The 23,871-nt window shown below is 38.7% G+C and overlaps 1 protein-coding gene and 1 pseudogene across 1 annotated transcript in view; one reads left to right on the forward strand and one right to left on the reverse strand.

Annotated features, from left to right (window-relative positions):
* LOC141522077 (cytosolic phospholipase A2 epsilon-like) overlaps nt 1-23,871 on the reverse strand; it is a 147,656-nt gene that overhangs the window by 116,034 nt on the left and 7,751 nt on the right. The gene's annotated exons all lie outside the window — the stretch shown is intronic.
* Nucleotides 8,870-23,391, forward strand: LOC141520486 (large ribosomal subunit protein uL23 pseudogene; annotated as a pseudogene).

Below are 23,871 nucleotides of genomic sequence, written 5' to 3' on the forward strand. Positions count from 1 at the left end.
TTTATAAAACAGAGACAGTATCTACTTCTCAGGGTTATTATGAAAATCATAGAAGATAATATGCATAACTCACCTTGTAACCTTAAAGAATCATATAAATGCTAACAATTATTATTAAACAAGAAGAGGAGATAAAAGACACAGTTCCTGTCCTGGAGGGGTTTTATATAAAAGAGATCAAGCAATATAAGAGAAAGTAGAACTAAGTAGCAAGCACTGGACTTGGAGTCAAGAGGAACTGAGTTCAAATCTGAACTCAGGTTCTGTGAATCTGGGCAACTCATTTTACACTTTTTACCTCAGTATCCTCATCTGTAAAATGAGCTAGAGAAGAAAATGAATGGCCAGCCACTCCAGTCTCTTTGCCTAGAAAACCCCAGGTAGGGATCTCAAAGAACAACAGAACAAAAGCAAGAACTGACTACTAAACTCTACAATTCAGACCTCAAATACTGTAGCATCACCCCAATTCATGCAACCAAAGAATTCATTTGACAGACATGAGATGTCAACCTGACATGAGCAGGGATGGGTGGGATTTGCATGAGAGAGAAGTAAGCTTTGATGGAAAGGCAGAAAGGAAATAAAAAAAGTATCAGCAATAGGGATAAAAACATACACAACCTCAGAGTTGTAAGGAACCTCAAATAACAGCTAGAATGATAAGTCCTACAGGCAAAGTAAAGCTGATTGTTAAATCTTTCTTTCCTTTTTTATTAAAGATTTTATTTATTTTGAGTTTTACAATTTTTCCCCTAATCTTACTTACCTCCCCTCACCCCCCACCCCCACCCCCACAGAAGGCAGTTTGTCAGTCTTTACATTGTTTCCATGGTAAACATTGATCCAAATTGAGTGTGGTGAGAGAGAAATGATATCCTTAAGGAAGAAACATAAAGTATAAGAGATAGCAAGATCAGACAATAAGATGTCAGGGTTTTATTTTTTTCTAAATTTAAGGTAATAGTCCTTGGTCTTTGTTCAAACTCCGAAGTTCTTTCTCTGCATACAGATGGTATTCTCCATTGCAGACAGTCCCAAATTATCCTTGATTGTCGCACTGATGGAATGAGTGAGTCCATCAAAGTTGATCATTGCCCCCATGTTGCTGTTAGAGTGTACAGTGTTTTTCTGGTTCTGTTCATCTCACTCAGCATCAGTTCATGCAAATCCCTCCAGGCTTCCCTGAATTCCCATCCCTCCCGGTTTCTAATAGAACAATAGTGTTACATACATATACCACAGTTTGCTAAGCCATTCCCCAATTGAAGGACATTTACTTGATTTCCAATTCTTTGCCACCACAAACAGGGCTGCTATGAATATTTTTGTACAAGTGATGTTTTTACCCTTTTTCATCATCTTTTCAGGGTATAGACCAAGGAGAGGTATGCTGGATCAAAGGGTATGCACTTTTGTTTTTTACAAATAATATTTTTTATACATTAATAAAATATTCTTGTTTAAGAGTAAACAAAAGGGGCAGCTAGGTGGTGAATAATTACCTAGCTGTGTGGCCTTGGGCAAGCCACTTAACCCCATTTGCCTTGAAAAAACTTAAAAAAAAAGTAAACAAATAACAAAATACCGCCTCCCCCAAAAAATATAGACTCACTTGAGCAATAAAGTAAAGGGGAGAGAAAAAATTAAAATTAAAAAAATAATAGTAATAATTGTAGGTATGGTCAGGTGGCACAATGGACAGAACCCCAGCCCTGGACCCAGGAGCACCTGAGTCCATATCTGGCCCCATACACCCAACAATCACTCAGCTGAGTGACATGCAAGCCTCCCCAACCCCACTGCCCTGCAAAAAACAAAAAAAAAAGAAAGAAAAGACCCAAAATAAAATAAAATACTAATAATAAAAGGGGTGGCTGGGTGGCAGACAGAGCATTGGTCCTTGAGCCAGGAGCACCCGGGTCCAAATCCAGCCTCAAGCACCCAACGATCACCTGCTATGTGGCCCCAGGCAGGCTACCCAGCCCCATTTGCCCTGCACCCCCCCCCCCAAAAAATAATAATAAATGTGCTTCAGTCTTTGTTCCAACATCAACAACTCTGTCGCGGGTGGATCATACTCTTTATTGATAAGTCCATTGCAAAAGTTACTTCCATATTTTTCCACCATTGCCATTGCTGATTGCAACTCCCTCCTTTCTTATTTCTCCACTACCATGTACTTATATTTTCTCTCTCCTTTCACTCTGACTGTGCTGTAGGGTAGCTGAGTGGCACAGCAGACAGATCCCTGGTCCTGGGACCAAGAGGCCCCGAGCCCCCCTACCACCCCTTAGGCCCAGCATCTACCTGGCCCTATGGTCCCGGACAGGCCTTCCAATCCCAGCCCCTTGCAAGAAGTAAAAAAGAAAATGTGTTAAATCTGACCACTCTCCCACCATGGTCCATCCTCTCCTCCATCACTCACATCCCCCCCTTCCCCCTGCCCCCCTTCTTACTCCAGATGCCTATACCCCATTGAGTATATATATGCTGTTTCCTCTCCTAGCCACCTCTGATGAGAGCAAAGATTCCCTCATTCCCCCTTGCCTTCCCCCCTTCCATATCATTGCAATAGCTCATGGTAATAAAGAAAAATCTTATTATATGAAATATCTTGACCTATTCCCCCCTCTCCTTTTTCTTTCTCCCATTACATTTCCCTTTTTTCTATTGACTCCATTTTACACCATCTTCAAATTCAGCTTTCTCCTGTGCTTCAACTATAAAAGCTCCTTCTACCTGCTCTATTAACTGAGAAGGTTCATATGAGTATTATCAGTGTCATTTTTCTATGCAGGAATACATACAGTTCATCATCATTAAGTCCCTCATATTTTCCCCTTCTCCACTCTCTATGCTTCACCTGAGTCCTGTATCTGAAGATCAAACCTTCTGTTCAGCTCTGGCCATTCCAACAGGAACATTTGAAATTCCCCTGGTTCATTGAAAGTCCATCTTTTTCCCTGGAAGAGGACATTCAGCCTTGCTGGGTAGTTGATTCTTGGTTGCATTCTAAACTCTTTTGCCTTCCAGTATATTATATTCCAAGCCCTATGAACTTCCAATGTAGTTGCTGCTAAGTCCTGTGTGATCCTGACTGCAGCTCCACAATATTTGAACTGTGTCTTTCTGGCTGCTTGTAATATTTTCTCTTTGAATTGGGAGTTCTGTAATTTGGCTATAATATTCCTAGGGGTTGGTTTTTTGGGATCTCTTTCTTGGGGAGAATGGTGGATTCTCTCCATTTCTATTTTTCCCTCTGCTTCTAGAATATCAGGGCAATTTTCCTGCAGTAATTCTTTGAAAATGATGTCAAGGCTCTTTTCCTGATCATGACTTTCAGGTATTCCAATAATTTTCAAATTATCTTTCCTAAATCTGTTTTCCATATCATTTGTTTTTTCAATGAGATGTTTCACATTTTCTAATTTTTCATTTTTTGGTTTTGAAGTAATGAGTCCTGATTTCTTGTAAATTCAGCAATCTCTCTGAGTTCTATTCTTTCTCTGAAGGATTTGTTCTTCCTCAGAGAGTTTTCTTATCTCTTTTTCCATCTGGCCAATTTTGCTTTTTAAAGCATTCTTCTCCTCAATAATTTTTGAACTATTTTATTCATTTGACCTAAGCTGGTTTTTAGCATGCTATTTTCTTCAGCACTTTTTTTTTGGATTTCTTTGACTAGGCTGCTGACTTCATTTTCAGATTTTTCCTGCATCTCTCTCATTTCTTTTCCCAGCTTTTCTTCTAACTCCCTCATTTGATTTTCAAAGTCTTTTTTGAGCTCTGTCATAGCCTGATCCCAATTTTTGTTTTTCTTGGAGTCTTTAGATGCAGGAGCTTGTGTTTCCTCATCTTCAGACTGAGTATATTGATCCTTCTTGGGATCATAGATAATGTATTTCTCAATGGTGTTTCTCTTGTTTCTCTGCTTGCTCATTTTTCCAGCCTACGCCTGTTTTGGGGGTGCTTCCTGAGCTTTTGGGACACTCTCATAAGGGTCTCAGTGTGTGAGGCTCTGTCATCCCTGCTGGTCTATGAATGACCATATGCGCCCCCCCCCCCCCCGCTATGGGGCTGAGGTGGGGGGGGCCCTGCTATTCTTTGGGGGGGCCTAGACTGAAATAAGGATCTGAATGTGTTCAGAGCCCCAGAGTCCTGTTCCAGGGGCAGAGGACACAGCTCAGCAGTCTCATTCCCTTCCCTCAACTCCATGGGTTCATGCCCTGGGAGCTCCTGCTTACCTGCTCTGCTTGCTTATGTTTCCTGGATCTGGAATGCAGTGGCCATGCTGGTTGCTGTGTGCCCTGAAGGCTGGACTTCATGTGCTTGCTCTGGCACAGGTCCCCCCCCTGCTGTTCCCCCAATTTGTGCCTGGTGCTCCCCAGGGCATAGCTCAGGAAATTCCCCCACTGCTGTGAGCTGAGGCTCCCAGCGCCCTGGGGCTGCCTCCGGGAGGCTGAAGTTCTTTCACTCTGGCAGACCACCCCTCTGGCGGGCCGCCCCTCTGACCCCGGGGAGCAGAGCCTTTCTGCTCTTTTCCAGGTTACCTTGAGTAGGTAACTGCTTCACTGGGTCCCTCTGTGGGTTCTGTCTCTCAAAAATTTAGTTAAAGTCCTTAGTTTCAAAGACTTATGAGAGAGCACCTAAAACAGGATCTGTTCTTGTTGCCATCTTGGCTCCACCCTGATTGTTAAATTTTTCCATGTGAACATTTATACCCCAGAAATCTGCAAATACTACAAATCAGAATTTGGTTTAGTGCTGTCTAGTCATGGAGAAAAATGTTAATAATGCAGATTAAATTGAAAAGCATAACCTGCTTTTTGGAAAGTTGTTAAAATAGAGCATACCTTTGTATCAGTCACACAGTTACAAAAATCCCCTCTATAATGACAATAAATATTGCAATATATTAAATATATATACTTAAAAATATAAATTTTATATTCTTATGCAATACAAAATTTTCATGTACTTACAATGTAATTTCCTTTGTAATATTTCCTGGAAATGGTCATCCAGCCTGGAAATAAAGACTTCCAGGATGGGGAACCACTGCCTCCTAAGGAAGCCCATTTTATTTTTAGACATCCCTAATTGCTAAGATTTTTCAAAATCAAGTTTTGATCTGTCTATCTTTAACTTCCACCAATTGCTTCTAATTCTACCCTCTGGAAACAAAAAATAAAATAAGTATAATCTTCTATCTGACACGTCCAAATAATTGAATAACTCTCATGTCACTTCCTATGCCTTGTCTTGATCAGTTGTTCTGATGTTTCATGACCCTGCAGACCATGTAGCTGATTTGATGAGTTATTTAAAATTGTTTGGAGGGAAATGTTGGTACAGTTTGGCTGGGTTGCTGCACTCCCCCTTCTTGAAATGAACCCGTACACATTTGAGGTTTCCTTGGTGAAGATATTAGAGTGGTTTGCTATTTCCTTCTCCAGTGAATCAAGGCAAAAAGAGGTTAAATGATGTGCCCAGGATCACATGACTAGTGTCTGAATGTCTGAGGCTGGATTTGAATTCATGTCTTCCTCACTCCAGGTCTAGCCCAAATTCTATTGGCATATGGCATAATATCCAGTCCTCTCACCATCCTGGAATGTGCCAACACAAATCTTCAAGTTATGGAAGGAAGTACAGGATAACTCCCTCTATCACTAGTTTAATAATCATATGATTGTCATGGCAGGGTGGGGAAGTTTTGTAGGGCAAAGAATTGAGAGACAGGAAGATCAATTTTGCATAGACCTATTCAAAAATCTTCAATGACTCCTTGTCACCAGGAAAATTTCAAATTCACTTGTATTAAATGACTTCTCAAAAAATGGTCTTATCATAGTTCTCTGATTGTTTCAGGTGGCTTAATTCTATCTTCCCAGATGGATTGTGAGTTCTTTGGGTTCTGGAATAGTTTCTTCTATTTCACTTGTTCACCAAAGAACCTAATGTAGGATCTTCAACAAGTTAGATCTGGAGGGGTTTTTAGCGACCATTAGTCCAGCTTCCCCATTTTATAGATGACTAAACTGAGGCATATAAAGGTTTAGTGATTCGTCCAAGGTCACATGGCCTAGTAAAGGTCTGAAACAGGATTAGATTCTTCTGATTCTAAGAGCAATACCTCATCCATAAGTTAAATGTCGGTGCTGACAAATTCAGGGAATAATCAGTACATTCTTGGGTAACTTCCTAAGTTTAGGGTGGGGTTAGAGAGAAAGGTATAGACCAAGAAGAGTATCTAGACTTTTCTCAACTCAGTTGCCTCATCTGAAAAATGAAGGGGCTGGACTATAGGGTTTCTTCCATCTCCAGCACTATGAGTCCTCCTTCTTGGCTTCAGTTTTCTTCATCTATGAAATGAGGAAGTCAGACTAGATAACCTATGAAGAATCTTCCTGCTCTAACAATCTAACTAGAGTTGACAGATTTACTTTGGGATCTAATCACATAGGGTGGTGAAACAGGACTCAATGTGCCAATAATAGTCATTGACAATGCACTGGTTATCCCAGATTTCTACTCCCAATGTCACCTACCTAATCAGGTGTCCTCATTAATTCTCACCCGATCTAGTGCAATAGACTCTTATTTAGATTCTATTTAATGCCCTTCAATAAAAATGTATTCAACTTCTATTCCTCATATAACACAGTTCTAAGCTCTGGAAGAGTTCCAAAGTTTAAATTTCAAGACTTCTGTCCTCATGGTATTTTCAATCCAGTAGGGAATTTGATATATCCACAGATAACTCTGGCTCAAAAAAAAGCACCGATAAGTGCTACAGAACCAAGTAATTTGTGAAATCAGGGTGGGGAAGGATGGATGTCAGGGAAGGCAACTTGAAGGTTGGATTTGAGTTAGAAATTAAAGGATAAGTATGAATTCAAATCAAAAGGGTGGAGTATAGGCATCAACCCAGCCAAACTATAGCAACATTCCCCTCCAAACAACTTTAAAATAACTCCTCAAATGAAATTTTGAAGTATCACTGAGATGGGAACCAGCCCAGAGCAGAGCAGGTGCATCAGTGGTAAAGCAAGGAGGTAGCAAAGAAGCATCAGTAGCTTCAGATGCTCTTGTCTTAGAGACTATAAGGGTGGCTTGGACAACTAGTCAGAAAGAAATTACAGGGGATTCTTTGCTGCACTGGATGCAACTGGCACTGTTTGATAACTCTATTCCCATAAGAAATTCTCGGTCATAGTTCCAGGCCAGGAGGACTGCTAGTGCTTGCTGCTGTAGGGAAGTAAGGGGAAAGACCAGAGCACAGACCAGGAGAACAATGACCACACCCCTCCCTGGGTCACCCTGCCTTGGAAGCCCTGAAATCTGGCATATTCCCTGAACTAGCTCTGGAAACTGCAACATGAAAAAGTCTAAAACTTGGGAAAGTACCTCATTATCCTCTAGTGAGCAAACACCAACTTTAACATAAATTTCAAAGACAATAAATAGACTGGGGAAATGTGGAAGAAAGAGAAAAATAACTTGATCATGAAAAGCTACTATGGTGGCAGGAAAGACCAAGACACAAACTCAAAAGGAAATGATCAAAGAAAAATACTATTTGGGTACAAGTCCAACAAGTATTTCTGGAAGAGTTAAAGAAAGAGATTTAAAAAAAAGGTAGAGGAAAAATTGGGAAAAGGAATGAGAATGATGCCAAAAAATTATCAAAAGAAAATTAATATCTTTTTGGCCTAATGGTAAAAAGAGCAGAAAAATTCACTGAGGAAAAAAGTCCTTAAAAATGCGGAACTAAGGTGGGGGGCAGCCAGGTAACACAGTGGATAGAACACCAGCCCTGGTGTCAGGAGGACCTGAGTTCAAATCCAGTCTCAGACACTTAATAATTACCTAGCTGTGTGACCTTGGGCAAGTCACTTAACCTCATTGCCTTGCAACCCCCCCCCAATGCAGAACTAGTCAAATGGGCAAAGAGATAAAGCTCACTGAAGAATGTAATTTCTTTAAAATTAAAATTGGGCATGGAAGCTAATGATTCCATGAGACAACAAGAAATAATAAAACAAAGTCAAAAGAATGAAAAAATAGCAGAAAATGAGAAATATCTTATCAGAAAATAATTGACCTAGAAAATAGGTTGAGGAGATACAACTTAAGAATTATTGGATTTACTGAAAGTCATGATTTTAAAAAGATTCTATACATCTTATTAAATTGTTAAGGAAAACTGTTTTGATATCTTCTATTCAGAGAGTAAAACAGAAATTGCTTAAAGAGATTCTAAAAACAAAAATCTCAGGAATGTTATAACCAAATTCCAGAATTCCCAGATCAAGGTAAAAATACTGCAAGCAATCAGAAAGAATTCAAATGTCATGAAGTCATAGTCAGGATCACACAAGATTTAGCAGTTTCCACCTTAAAGGTTCAGAGGCTTGAATATGATATTCTAGAAGACAATGGAGTTAGGATTACAACCAAGAATAATCTAACTAGCAAAATTCAGTATAATTTTTCCTGAGTAAAAGTGTATTTAATCGAATAGAGGAGATAGAAAATATGACCTTCAGATTAGACCTTGAAGATGGTGACAGGAGAAGAGCTTCTCTTAGGTATTTCTTCATAATATTTCAAAAATCTTAAAATTAAGACTCTAACTAAATTTGGGAGAAACAGAACCCACAGAAAAATCCAGTGAGGCAATTCTCCAGACCAAGGTAACCTGGAAAATAGCAGAAAGGCTCTGCTCCATGGGGTTAGAGGGGCAGCCTGCAAGAGTGAAGAAACTTCAGCCTCCCAAAGGCAGCCCCAGAGTGCCTGGGAGCCACAGCTCATGGCAATGGGGGTAGTTTCCTGACCTACACCCCAGGGGAGCACCGGGAACAAAATGGAGGATCAGCAGAGGGGACCTCTGCCATACCAAGCACACGAAGCCCAGGCCCTCAGGGTGGTTGCTGCATTCAGCACAGTCAGCTCAGCAGCAGTGGCTGCAACCAGAGAGCAGGAGCCCCCAGGCAACTGAGCCTTGAGTGCTCAGCCCACCAAAGATAGGGGAGTGGAAAGAGACTTCAGAGGTTTGTCCTCTGTACCTGGAACAGGACTCTGGGACTCTGACCACATTCAGATCCTGATCACAGTCTAGGCCCCCCCATAGAATAGCCCCCCACACCTCAGCCCCGTGGCAGAGGGGTGTATTTGTGGTCATTTACACACCAGGAGGGAAGTTAGAGCTTCACACACTGAGATTCTTGTGGGAGTGTCCCAAAAGCTCAGGAAGCACCCCAAAACCAGGCACAGATTGGAGAAATGAGTAAACAGAGAAAAAAAGAGGAACACCTTTGAGAAATACATAGTCTATGATCCCAAGAAGGATCAAAATACACAATCTGAAAATGAGGAAGTACAAGCTTCTGCATCTAAAGACTCCAAGAAAAACGGAAATTGGGCTCAGGCTATGATAGAGCTCAAAAAAGATTTTGAAAATCAAGTAAGGAAGATAGAAGAAGAAAAATTGGGAAAAGAAATGAGAGAGATGCAGGAAAAACATGAAAAAGACAACAGTAGCTTAGTCAAGGAGATCCAAAAAAATACTGAAGAAAATAACATGTTAAAAACCAGCATGGAGGGGCGGCTAGGTGGCATAGTGGATAAAGCACCAACTCTGGAGTCAGGAGTACCTGGGTTCAAATCCGCTCTCAGACACTTAATAATTACCTAGCTGTGTGGCCTTCGGCAAGCCACTTAACCCCATTTGCCTTGCAAAATCCTAAAAAAAAAAAAACAAAAAAAACCTAGCATTGGTCAAATGGATAAAACAGTTCAAAAAGTTACTGAGGAGAAGAATGCTTTAAAAAGCAGAATTGGCCAGATGGAAAGAGAGATCAGAAAGCTCTCTGAAGTAAACAAATCCTTCAGATGTAGAATGGAGCTAAAGGAAGCTGATGACTTTACAAGAAGTCGACACAATACTTCAACACCAAAAGAATGAAAAATTAGAAGAAAATGTGAAACATCTCATTGAAAAAACAACTGATCTGGAAAACAAATTCAGGAAAGATCATTTAAAACATATTGGGATACCTAAAAGTCATGATCAGGAAAAGAGCCATGACCTTATTTTTAAAGAATTCTTACAGGAAAATTGCCCAAATATCCTAGAAGCAGAGGGCAAACTAGAAACTGAGAGAATCCACTGATCTCCCTTGGAAAGAGATCCAAAAAAAAAAAAAAACCCAACCCCCAGGAATATTATAGCCAAGTTCCAGAACTCCCAAGTCAAAGAGAAAATATCACAAGCAGCCAGAAGAACAGAATTCAAATATTGTGGAGCTGCAGTCAGGATCACACAGGACTTAGCAGCAACTACATAAAGGCTCATAGAACTTGGATAATATTCCAGTAGGCAAAAGAGCTTGGAATGCAACCAAGAATCAACTATCCAACAAAACTGAACATCCTCTTCCAGGGGAAAAGATGGATTTTCAATGAACCAGGGGAATTTCAATTGTTCCTGTTGAAACAACCGGAGCTGAACAGAAAGGTTGACCTTAAAATACAGGACTCAGGTGAAGCATAGAGAGTGGAGGAGAAGGATAAAATATGAGGGACTTAATGATGATGAATAGTTTGTATTCCTACATGGAAAAATGATACTGATAATGTTCATATAAAACTTCTCATTTAATAGAGCAGGTAGAAGAAGCTTTTATAGGTGAAGCACAGGAGAGAGCTGAATTTGAAGATATAATATATTGCAAAAATGGAGTCAGTAGCTAAAAGGGAAATGTAATGGGAGTAAGAGAAAGGAGAAGTGGAATAGGCTAAGATAATTTTTTATTGAAATGAACTATTACAATGATATGGAAGGGGAAGGCGAGGGGGAATGAGGGAACTTATGCTCTCATCAGAGGTGGCTTGAAGAAGAAACAGCATATACACTCAATGGGATATAAACATCTAGAGTAAAAAGGAAAGAAGGGGAACAGGGGGAAGGGGGGATGTGAGTGATGGAGGAGAGGGTGGATTGTTGGGGAGTGTGGTCAGATATAATACATTTTCTTTTTTACTCCTTGCAAGGGGCTGGCTGGGATTGGGTGGTCTGTCCTGGACCACGGGCCCAGGTAGTTGCTGGGCCTTAGGGGTGGTATGTGGGCTCGGGGCCTCTTGACCCCAGGGCCAGTGATCTGTCTGCTGTACCATTCAGCTACCCTACAGCACATTTTAGAAGAGGGACAGAGTGAAAGAAGAGAGAGAAAATATGGTATATGGTAGTGGGGAGGTATGAATGGAGGGAGTTGCGATCAGCAACAGCAATGGCGGAAAAATATGGAAGTAGCTTTTGTGATGGACTTATCATAAAGAATGTGATCCAGGGGGTGGCTAGGTGGTGCAGTGGATAAAACACCAGCCCTGGAGTCAGGAGTAACCTGGGTTCAAATCCAGTCTCAGACACTTAATAATTACCTAGCTGTGTGGCCTTGGGCAAGCCACTTAACCCCATTGCCTAGCAAAAACCTAAAAAAAAAAAAAAAAAAAAAAAAAGAATGTGATCCACCTGAGACAGAACTGGTGGTTGGGGAACACAGGAAAAAAATATGCTTCAAACACAAGACTCAAGAAAAGCATAAAAATGTAACATGAAAGAGCATTTATTTGAGATTCAATAAGGTTAAACTGCTTACATTCTTATATAGGAAGATGATAAATAAAACTCCTAAGATCTTTATCATAATTAGGGAAGTTAGAAGGAGGTCATCTAGACAAAGGGAATGAGTGTGAATCTTTTATGTTGGAATAATCCCAAAAATATCAAACAAAAGGAGAATGAAGGAATGAGAAAGAGAGATGCACCAGGAGAAGGGAGAAGGAAGAGGTAGAATAGGAAAATTTTTCTAAGATAAAAGAGGCTTGCAAAGAATAATTTTTATAATAGAGGGAAAATGTAGTGTGGTGGACAATGCTTGAATCTGAATCTCACTGGAACTGATTCAAAGAGGGAAGATATAGGGTAGCTAGGTGGCACAGTAAACAGAGTACCTGCCCTGGAGTCAGGAGTACCTGAGTTCAATTCTGGCCTCAGACACTTAATAATTACCTAGTTGTATGGCCTTGGACAAGTCACTTAACCCCATTGCCTTGCAAAAACCTAAAAAAAAAAAGAACAAGAACAAAGAAGGAAGATACATACATGCTTAAATGGGTATAGAAATCTACCTCACCCAAGAGAGAATTAATAGTAGGGGATGAGAGAAAAGTGGGGAATGATAAAAGAGAGGACAAATTAAGGGAGGCAGTGGTCAAAAGCAAAACAGACTTTGGAAAAGTGATGGGATAAACAGAGATAAGAAAAGGATAAAGGGAGGATAAGATGTCAGGAAATATACAGTAATTATAAAAGTGAATGGGGAGTGTTCATTCATAAAATGGGAATAGCAGCAAAATGAATTAGAGATCGGTATCCAATAATATGTTATTTACAAGAGATACACTTAAAACAGAGACACAGAGAGTTAAAGGACTAGAAAGAAAGCTATTAACTTCAACTGAAGTAAAAATGTCAAGGGTATTTTAAATACAAAGCAAAAGTCAAAACTGATCTAATCAAAAGAGATAAGTAGGGAAAGTACATTTTGATAATGAGTATCATGATAATGAAGTATTACAAAAAATGTATAGCAAGTTTCTTTGATAAAAGTCTCATTTCTCAAACATATATGGAACTGAAGCAAATTCATAAAAATAAGAGCCATTCCCCAATGGATAAAGCATATAAACAGGCAGTTTTTAGAAGAAGAAATCAGTTATTAATAGTAATATGAAAAAATGTTATAAATCACTATTGATTAGAGAAATGGAAATTAAAACAATTCTGAAGTACTCTCTCATACTTATCAGAAATGACAAGGACTGGAGGGGATAAGGGAAAATAGGTACACTAATAAATTACTGGTGGAGTTATGAACTGGTCCAGCCATTCTGGAGAGCAATTTGGAACTATGCTCAAAGATCTATAAAACTGCATACTCTTGAGCTAGCAATAACACTACAAGGTCTGTGCCCCTAAAGAGATTTTAAAAAAGGAAAAGGTCCTATGTGTACAAAAATATTTATAGCAGCTCTTTTGTGATACCAAAGAATTGATAATTGAGGGGATACTCATCAGTTGGGGAATGGCTAAACAAGTTGTGTCATATGGTTGTGATGGAGTACTATTGTGCTAAAAGAAATGATGAGAAGGGTGGTTTCAGAAGAAAAAAATAGCAAAATTTATATGAACTAATGCAAAGTGAAGTGAGAAAATCTGGATCATTGTGCAAATCATTGTGCACAGTAACAGTAATGTTGTAATGATGATCAACTGTGAAAGATCTGATTACTCTGATCAATATAATGATCCAAGACAAATTCAAAGGACTCATGATGAAAAAAGAGAACTATGAATTCTGAATGCAAATTGAAATATAATTTTCTTTCTTTTTCTTTTCTTATCTTTTTCTTTGCTTTTTTGAGATATGACTAATATGGAAATATATTTTGGGTGATTTCATATGTACAATACTCATATTTCCCCATGTATAAGATGTTCTCATGTGTAAGAGGCACTGTAATTTTGGGACCCAAAATTTGAAAAAAAGTATTACTTAAAGTTATTGAACTCAATTTTACACATCATAAAATTCATTCAGCTCCTCATCACTTGATAAAACTCCCATCCATTAGCTTGTCCTCATCTGTGTTTGACACAGAGAGGCTCTGTTTGCTTTTCTGCCTGTGCTCTGGTCTGGGGTTGACCAAGCACACCCTGAGCAAGTCTGGTGCATGGATGAACACTTAATCCATTCCGTTTCATGAACTTGAAGCACTACTTGTGTCCTCCTTTGAAATCAGGCGCTTCTTTTTTATTAGCTATTCTTGCTGCCTGCTGAACCATCTATGTGGACACAGGAATCCCAATGGTTCTTTGCTCTTCAATTCCTCTCTAATCCAGGTCATGTGGATGACCTGCCTCTTGTGACCTTCTTCTGCCAGGATGTTTTCAGACAGGTTTCTTCTTCCCACAGCCAGTCTCAGATTCTTTTCTCAGTTGGAGGAGGACCAAATTTACGTTCTGCAGCATGATTTCCATTCACTTTTGCAAACTGGATCACCTTGAACTTGAATTCAGCACTGTACAAAAATCTTTTCTGAGCCATTTCTGGGTAGAACATGGCAAAATGTAACCCAATATACTGCCAACAAATAAGAAACAATGAACATAAAGACAACAAGGATGAAAAAGTGGGAAATACAAGTAAAAAAACCCCTACAACCATAGTATAAGATACTCCCAATTTTTAGACCTCAAATTTTTTGAAAAAAGGGTGCATAGGGAAATACAGTAGTTGATATCCTTCTATTTGCCTTCTCAATGATAGTGATGCAGGGAAATGATGTAGAGAATAGTGAATTAGCAGAAATAAAATCTTCCAAATGTGTGGAGGTCCCTGCTCTTGAGATTCTGCCTCCCTTGGACCCTGTTGTTTTTATCTTATCCCCCATTTCCACCTTGACCTTGTTAGTCATGGCCTGAACACTGTTGGGCAGGAAATGATGTGTTAAAAGTGTACATCAAGTATCTTGAGACAGGAAGGAACAGCGTGTAGATTGCCATTGGAAGTTACTTGGTCCAAGGTGAAAAGACTACACCCCAAGCACCACCCTCTGTCCAGCCTACAATGGAGGATTATTTAACAAGAAGTACCTTCCGAGCCTTTGCTTCTTCCAGCCTCACATCCAGAAGGATGGGCTTTCCTCTGGTTCTTCAGTAAACCACATAGAGCTCCATGGGCTTCACCATGCGGCCTGGTTAACCCAAGCCTCATGGCTACTTGCCCTTCTCTCTCTCTCTCTCTCTCTCTCTCTCTCTCTCTCTCTCTCTCTCTCTCTCTCTCTCTCTCCCTTTCCAAACTCTTCTTAACTTTCCTATCACTTTCTTATGTGTTGCAACTTCTTTTAATAAATCCCTATTTTTCTACATCTACATTCCCAGGTCTGAATTGTGATTCATCATGGGCATAACCAAAATCAATCAATTGGCTACAGTATGGGAAGGGTAGGAGGCATGGAGAGAATTTGGAACTCAAAATTTCAAAAGAAAATAAGGTTATAAATAAATAATTAAAAAATTTAAAAAGAATAAAATGTAAAAAGGATATTTCTGACACTGATTGTTGTATAAGCTAAAGTGGAAAAGCACAAGTCATGTTAGATGAACAGAGCATGGAAAGATAAAGTGGTACCAGATCATAGAGGGCCTTGAATCCCACAATGAACACCACAGAGAACCACGGAAGATTTTTGGACAGGGGAGCAACAGGTTCAAGCCTATGCAAGAGGAAGGTTTATTTTCTCACCAATACAATAACCCCACTATAGTTTACAATTTCTCAATGCTTCATTGGACACTGAGATGTTAAATGACTTGCTTATAGTCACCCAGATAGGGTGGATCAGAGGCAGGAAGTGAATTCAGATATTTCTGACATTAAGATTCTCCATCACTTAAATGGTACCTCTCTGCTATACTGCCCAGATTAAGTTTCCTGAAATGCAGTTCTGATCATAATATTTCCTGACACAAAATCTTTTAATTGCCTTTAAAGCCTGAACCCTGAACCTGGCCTTCATGGTTTTAAGATTGGGCTAACTTTAACAGCATTATCTCAAATGTTTTCATTTAGCCAGTGCTTCAGTCAAAGTGACTCACTGACCATCCCATCTCCATCTTTTCTCATATTACCTTTTGCCTGGATCATCTTACCTAGGTAAAGTCTCTTTAGTTAAAATCCTACCCATGCATTCTTGGTTCTTTTTCCTATTAGCAAACACTTTTTTTCTCTTTTACTCTTCTGGAAAAAAAAAGAAAAAGAAAAAAATCATTGTAACAAATATGTATAGTCAAGCAAAACAGATCCCCATTTTGGTCATGCTCAAAAATGTATTTGCAGTTCTGCATCTTGAGTTTATCTCCTCTCTAATGGTGTTACCAGACCTTTCTTAAAATTTTTTAAAGTTTTATCAGTGCCTTTTGATTTATAGTCATTTATAATATAAAGTCCTCCCTACCAAAGAACCCTTCCTTAAAATGAAGAAAAAACAAGGGCAGTTAGGTAGTGCAGCGGACAGAGCACCGGCCCTGGAGTCAGGAGTACCTGAGTTAAAATCTGACTTCAGGCACTTAACAATTACCTAGCTGTGTGGCCTTGGGCAAGCCACTTAACCACATTTGCCTTGCAAAAATATCTAAAAAAAAAATGAAGAAAAACTATTAAATCCAACTGATACAATGATCTCATCTGATGCACATTGTATACAACCTTCAGTTCCCACATTTCTCTGATACCTGACAAGTTGAGAATTAAAAAAAAAATTGAAGAGAATCCAAGCCCTCAGGGATCTTATATTCCAATAGAAGAAGATAATGCATATCTAAACATCTGTAAAATGAGCTAGAGAAGGAAAAGGCAAACAACTCCAATGTCTTTGCCAAGAAAATCCCAAATGAGGTCACAGAGAGTCAGATACAACTGAAAATGACTGAATGACAATTTAATATTGTGTTTTACATCTAGTAAGTACTTAATAAATGCTTTCTAATTCACTCATTCCTTATCTCTACATTCTCCTCATTTATCCAAATAGTACCCAGTTACTTGCCTTGTACATAATGTTTCATTTTTTTTAACCTACCCATGATTTCATTAATATAAGAAGTTCCTAGAGAGAGACTTTCTTTACCTATGCAGATTAGTGCTTCCTTTGCAAAATTATAATCTCAAGATAGTTGCCCAGGATAAAAATAGTTGTTGAGTATTTTATGGCCAGTATATGTCAGAGGAACAATTTGAACCCAGATCTCTCTCTGACTCTGAGGTCTGCTCTCTAACAACTATGACCCAGCATAATTTGATCAAATTCCATCATAGCAATATTCATTATTATTATATGCTATATGTACATTATAATATATTGAAATATTTAAATTGAAATAGGATTTTTAATGATTACATAATTAATGATATAATGACATATGAAATATACAATTGTATAATATATTAATCAAATTCCATCATAAGACAAGAAACAAGAAGGAAGCTCTGAGGCCAGCTAATTCAAATTCCTCATTTTACAGATGGGGAATCTGAGTCCCAGAGAAGTTGTGACTTCCCAAGAAAAGATGGGTAGCATCAGGAATGGCTTTTGAACCCAGTTGTTCTGATTCCAAACCCAATACACTCTCTACTATCTTATGCTGCCTGTCTGTAGGGTTGATCGTTGAAAAGAGAGAGGATGTTGAATTTCAGGGAGATTCACAGATTCTGAGAATTAATTCTCAGATCTTCTTGTCCTGAGCAGGATTCCCCTTGAAAAAAAGAAAAAACCAGAAAAGGAGTTGTAGAACAGGAAGAGAAATAAATCTTTATATAGAACTATTGTGCTAAGCACTTTTCACAAATATCTCATTTGATCCTTGCCACAACCTTGCCCATAGGACCTGAATGGTTCAAGATATAAAGCTAGTCAATATTTGAGAATAGATTTGAATTCAGTTCTTCCTGACTCTAGTTCTAGTGTTCTTATCCACTGTGTCATCTAACTGCCTCTTCCCAGGAGTCAATTCTAAGACAGTTGTAAGAAAGGACATATTCCTCAAATTGGTCAGGGATGGGAGTACTATCTCTTTTTTTCTCTACTAAATCCCTTATGTCTGGAAAGGGGGAGGGTAGTGAGTGTCTCAGGGAACAGGGAGACCTGAGGAAAGGGAGAGAGACAAGGAATGACTGGTCAGTGGAGCCATCAGAACACACACAACACTTTTTTTTTTATTAAATTTGCAGTCTTTAATAGGTTCAGTTTGTGTCAACTCAAAACAATGACAATAGTAATACCAAAAATCAGTGCACTTATCAGTAGAACTGATATAAGATTAGTTAAAGAGTATAAAAAAATGTGAGAATTACCAAGATGTGACACAGAAACACAATATAAGCACATTACTGGAATAATGGCTCTGATAGACTTGCTCAACACAGGGTTGCCACAACCTTTAATTTATTTTTAAAAAAAAGTCACGAGTCAGCTAGGAGGTGCAGTGGCTAGAGCACCAGCCCTGGAATCAGAAGGACCTGGTTCAAATCCAGCCTCAGATACTTAATTACCTAGCTGTGTGACCTTGGGCAAGTCACTTAACCCTATTGCCTTTCAAAAACCAAATAAAATAAAATAAAAAGCAAAAATCAGAGAATGTTAAAGAAGGAAAAGGAGCACAGGGTGGAGTCCACAACGTGATACATAAAGACTCTGGGAAGAGTTAAGAATGAGCAATTAGGGAAAGCATTTCCTATGTCAATCAGGATGAAGATATTCAGGTAAAGGCTGCTAACTTGGAGCCAAGTAATCTTTACGCATAGACACTAAGTGTGACATAACCAACCCTTCCCAACTTGGAATCAGGCATTCAACAAGCATTCATTAGACATGTACTCTATACAACAGGCACTGGGGATATGAAGAGAGACAAAAACATATTTCCTGCCCTCAGGAGTTCATATTTTATAGGAGAAACAACATGTAAATTACCAGGTACATACAAGACATATTCAGAATAGATGAAGGTATAAAATAATAGAGGGGAATGGGAAGAGAAAGACATCCTAGAGAGAGTAGGGTTTGAGTTACATCTTGAAAAGAACTAGGGAAACTAAAAGGTCCAGAAAACTAAAGAGAAATGAGGAGAGCCATTGAAAGGCATAGAGAGTTACTAAGTCTATGTCCCAAAGAGATCACAAAAAAGAGTAAAAAAAAAAAAATCCACATGTACGGAAATATTTATAGCAATTCTTTTCATTGTGGTTTCCCACCACGAAACTGGAAATTGAGGGGGATATCCATCAGTTGGAGAATAGCTGAACAAACTGAGGTAAGAAATCACAGGGGAACAAAATTTCAGAAAAGCCTAGAAAGAGTTGCATGAACTTTTGCTGAGTGAAGTGAGGAGAATCAAAAGAATATTACTTACATTAACAGCAACATTGTGTGATGATCAACTATGATGGACTTGTTCATTTCAGCAGTACAATAATCAAAGACAATTCCAAAGGACTTGTGATGGAAAATACCATCCACATTCAGAGAAGGAACTATGGTGTCTGAATGCAGACCAAAGCTTACTATTTTCAATTTTTAAAATTTGTTTTATGTATTATGATTTTTTTCCCTCTCATGGATTTTTTCCCTTTTTGATTTAGTTCTTCTTTTACAACATGATTAGTATGAACATATGTTAAATATAGTTATACACCCATAACTTATATTGCTTTTTGTCGGGGAGGGGGGAGAGAAGGAAGGGGGGAGAAATTGTGAAACTCAGTATCTTACCCAAAAATCATTGTTGAAACCATCTTTGCATGTAGTTAGGAAAAGAAATAAATAAAGTATTAAAAAGTTTTTAAAAAGGGGCGGCTAGGTAGTACAGTAGATAGAGTACCCACCCTGGAGTCAGAAGTCCCTGAGTTCAAATCCAGCCTCAGACACTTAATAATTACCTAGCTGTGTGGCCTTGGGCAAGCCACTTAACCCCATTTGTCTTGCAAAAACATTAAAAAAAAAAGTTTAAAATATCAGGCCAGCAAGCTTGATCGTAATAGTTCAGGGGTCCAATCAATTCACCAAGGAAACTCAGTATTAAAAAATCAACATTAAAAAACCCTGTGGGTCAGAGTTCAAAGCCTCCTGAAGAGAAAAGGATTATCTCTGGGAGATGCTGAGTTCCCTATCAGTCACTGGAGCTTCCTTAAAGGAAGATGTAGGAGGGGAGAGAAGGGGGGAAGTATCCATATACATACAGGAATGTACAGATTCCCTTGGATAAATTCCAGAAGTCCAAGCCTAGGACAACATATGATGTCATCCGTGTAATCTCACATCATCATGACTCAGTGTACCATCCATCTTTATCTTCCTACAGTGACCTACCCCAGGCATGGCTGCATTCTTCATCTCAGACTTTAGATATTTTCTTCTAGATACACCATCCTCCCAGCTGAAAATTCCTGTTTCTATCTCTCATCCACAGCTAGCTACTCTAATAAACTCAAGGAGACAAGACTTGCACAAAATATACAGGTCATTTCTCTATCTTCCAGACCCAGAATTTTCCTTCTCCTTTTCTTTGACTCCTTATTTCCCTGACTTTTTCCTTCAAGTCTCAGTTAAAAATTTCAATTTCTGCAAGAAGCCTTTCTTAATCTCTAAATGATAGTGCCTTCCCTGAGATAAATCTCTAATTTATCTTGTCTATATCCTATTTTATCACATTATGATCACATTATCACATTATTACCTAGCTGCCCCGTGGTTGACTCTTAACAGTGACTCTAACTGTGGTCATTTTGCCAGGTAGGTGAAAAGGGCTGAGTCATAATTGACAGAAATTTTGGACATGCATGTCTTCAGGTTCCCTCAAGTCTTGTTTCATAAGCAGCCACCTGCTCCACAGGTCTAACAGCCCTAGAATTCAAGCTCAAACCTTCCCTCCTGATATTTCAACATTATCTGAGTCCATGAATGGAGGGAAAAGTTCTTTGATTCCCATGGCCAACCATTATTTTTGCCAACCTGCACCCCACTCCACCCACAAAATCTTATATGTAGGAGCGACTAGGTGGTGCAGTGGATAGAACACCAGCCATGGAGTCAGAAGTACCTGAGTTCAAATCCACCCTCAGACAATAATTACCTAGCTGTATGACTTTGGGTAAGCTGCTTAACCCTATTGCCTTGCAAAAACTAAAAAATTAAAATAAAACAAAAAAGAATAAAAAATATCTCCTATATACCAGCAGCAGCACTAATGGGTGACTTTGAGACTTAAATGACTTTCCTGGGAAACAATCCAGCAGAAAATTTCAAAGTGTATAAAGATCATTTCTAGCAGCCCACTCCATCATTCATTCACTCAGAAGATATTTGATAATCATAACCTTTGACCCAACACTATACTAGATACTTAAGAAGATACAAAAGGAGTATAAACCCTTCTCCTCAAGGAACTTCTGATCAGATAGAGGAAATAAGGCAAAAATATTTAGGACAGTTGTTGTTGCTTGGTCATTTCAGTCATATCCTACTCTTCATATCTCCACTTAGGGTTTTCCTGGCAAAGCTATTGTGGTACTTTGCCATTTCCTTCTCCAGCTCATTTTACAGATGAGGAAACTGAAGTAACCAGGATAAAATACCTTGCCCAGGGTTCCATAAATTATAAGTATCTGAAGTCAAATTTGAATTCAGGTCTTCCTGACTTTTGGCCTGACTCTTGACTTGGCACTCTATCCACTTCTTGGCAAAAATACTGCAGTGGTTTGCCATTTCCTGACTCTAAGCCTAGTTGTAAATCCATTGCACCATCTATCTGCTAAATGTGTCATTCCAACTCTTGTGTGACCCTAATTGAGGTTTTCTAAAAAAATACTAAATACCCAAAATTTCTTCTATAGGGCTAGAAAAAATAATAACAAAATTTATCTGGAGGAACAAAAGATCAAATATATCAAGGGAATTAATGAAAAAAATGCAAAGGAAGGAGGTCTAGTCATACCAGATCTAAAACTATGCAACAAAGTAGCAATTATCAAAACTATTTGGTATTGCTAAGAAATAGAGTGGTGGATCAGTGGAATAGATTCGGTTCACAATAATAAAAATAAATAACTATACCAAATCTACTTTTTTTTAAAAAATAAATCCAAAGATTCTAGCTTCTGGGATAAGAATTCACTATGACAAAAACTGCTGGGAAAACTGGAAACTATTATGGCAAAAACTAGGCATAACCTAACATTTCACACTATATACAAAGAAAAGGTCAAAATAGGTACATGATTAGACTGAAAGGGTAATATCATAAGTTAGTTAGAAGAGCAAGGAATCTACTTTTCTAAAAACCAGTTAGATTTATGGAAAGAAGGGGAATTTATGATCAAAGAAAAGAATGAGAATGTAATGAAATGCAAAATAGATAATTTTGATTACATTAAATTGAAAAGTTTTTGCACAAACAAAACCAGTAAAACCAAGATTAAAAGGAAAGTAGAAAGCTGAGAACGAATTTTTACAGTGAGGGTCTCTGACAAAGGCTTCATTTCTAAAATAAATGGAAAACTACAATGGAGAAATACAAGTCACTGTTCAATTAATAAATGGTCAAAATATATGAACAGGCAGTTTTCAGATGAAGAAATTAAAGTTATCTATAGATTGGACTTATGAAAATTACTCTAAGACACTACTAATTAGAGAAATGTAAATTAAAACAACTCTGAGATACCACCTCATATTTATCAGACTGACTAAGATGACAGAAAAGGAAAATGATAAATATCAGAGTGGATATGGGGAAACCTAGGACACTAATGCATTGTTTTTTTGCTTGTTTTTTTTTTTTAGTTTTTTTGCAAGGCAAACGGGGTTAAGTGGCTTGCCCAAGGCCACACAGCTAGGTAATTATTAAGTGTCTGAGACCAGATTTGAACCCAGGTACTCCTGACTCCAGGGCTGGTGCTTTATCCACTATGCCACCTAGCCACCCCACTAATGCATTGTTGATAGAATTCTAAGAACTGATCCCACCATTCTAGAGAGCAATTTGGAACTTTTTCCAAAGAACAATAAAACTGTGCATATCCTTTGATCCAGCAATACCACTGCTATATATGTATCCCAGAGAGATCATAAAAAGGGGGAAACCCATATATATATACAAGAATATTTATCATGTGATGACAAAGAATTGGAGGGGATGCCCATCAATAGGGGAATGACTGAATAAATTGTGATTTATGAATGTGATGGAGTACTGATGTTCTGTAAGAAATCATGAGTAGGCCCTTTCCCCCAAGATAGCGCCAAAGGCCAAGAAGGAAGCCGTCGCCCCCCCCAAGAGAGAAGCCAAGGCCAAGGCCTTGAAGGCCAAGAAGGCAGTGTTGAAGGGCGTCCACAGCCACAAAAAGAAGAAGATCCAAACCTCGCCCACCTTCCGGAGACCCAAGACACTAAGGCTTCGAAGGCAGCCAAAATACCCTCGGAAAAGTACCCCTTGGAGAAACAAGCTTGATCACTATGCCCTCATTAAGCGCCCCCTGACCACCGAGTCTGCTATGAAAAACGATCGAGGATAACAACACCCTGGTCTTCATTGTGGACATCAAGGACAACAAACACCAAATCAAGCAGGCTGTAAAGAAGCTGTATGACATTGATGTGGCCAAGGTCAACACACTGATCCAGCCTGATGGAAAGAAGAAGGCCTATGTCTGGCTTGCTCCAGACTATGATGCTTTAGATGTTGCCAACAAGATTGGAATCATCTAAACTGTCCAGCTGCCCTGCTTCTTCACCCACAATAAAAAAAAGTTTTCCAGGAAAGAAAAAAAGAAATCATGAGTAGGTAGACTTCAGAAAAACCTAGAAAGAATTGCATGAACTGATACTGAAAGAAGTGAGCAGAACCAGAACATTGTACACATTGACAGTAATACTGTGTGATGATCAACTATGGTGGACTTAACTCTTCTCAGTTCAGTGATCAAGGACAATTCTAAAGACTTGTGTTGGAAAATGCCATCCACAATCTAGAGAAAAAACTGAATATGACTGCAAACCACAGGGTACCATTTTAACTTTTTAAAACTTTTATGTTTTTTTTTCTTTCTCATGATTTTTTTTCTCTTTTAATTCTGATTCTTCTTCCACAACATGACTAATATGGAACTATGTTAAACATGATTAAGTTATATCAGATTACTTGCTGACGTGGGGAGGGAGGAGGGAAAAGAGGGGTATAGAAAATGT

Source organism: Macrotis lagotis, chromosome 4, assembly GCF_037893015.1.
Source record: "Macrotis lagotis isolate mMagLag1 chromosome 4, bilby.v1.9.chrom.fasta, whole genome shotgun sequence".
NCBI classification, from domain to species: Eukaryota; Metazoa; Chordata; class Mammalia; order Peramelemorphia; family Peramelidae; genus Macrotis; species Macrotis lagotis.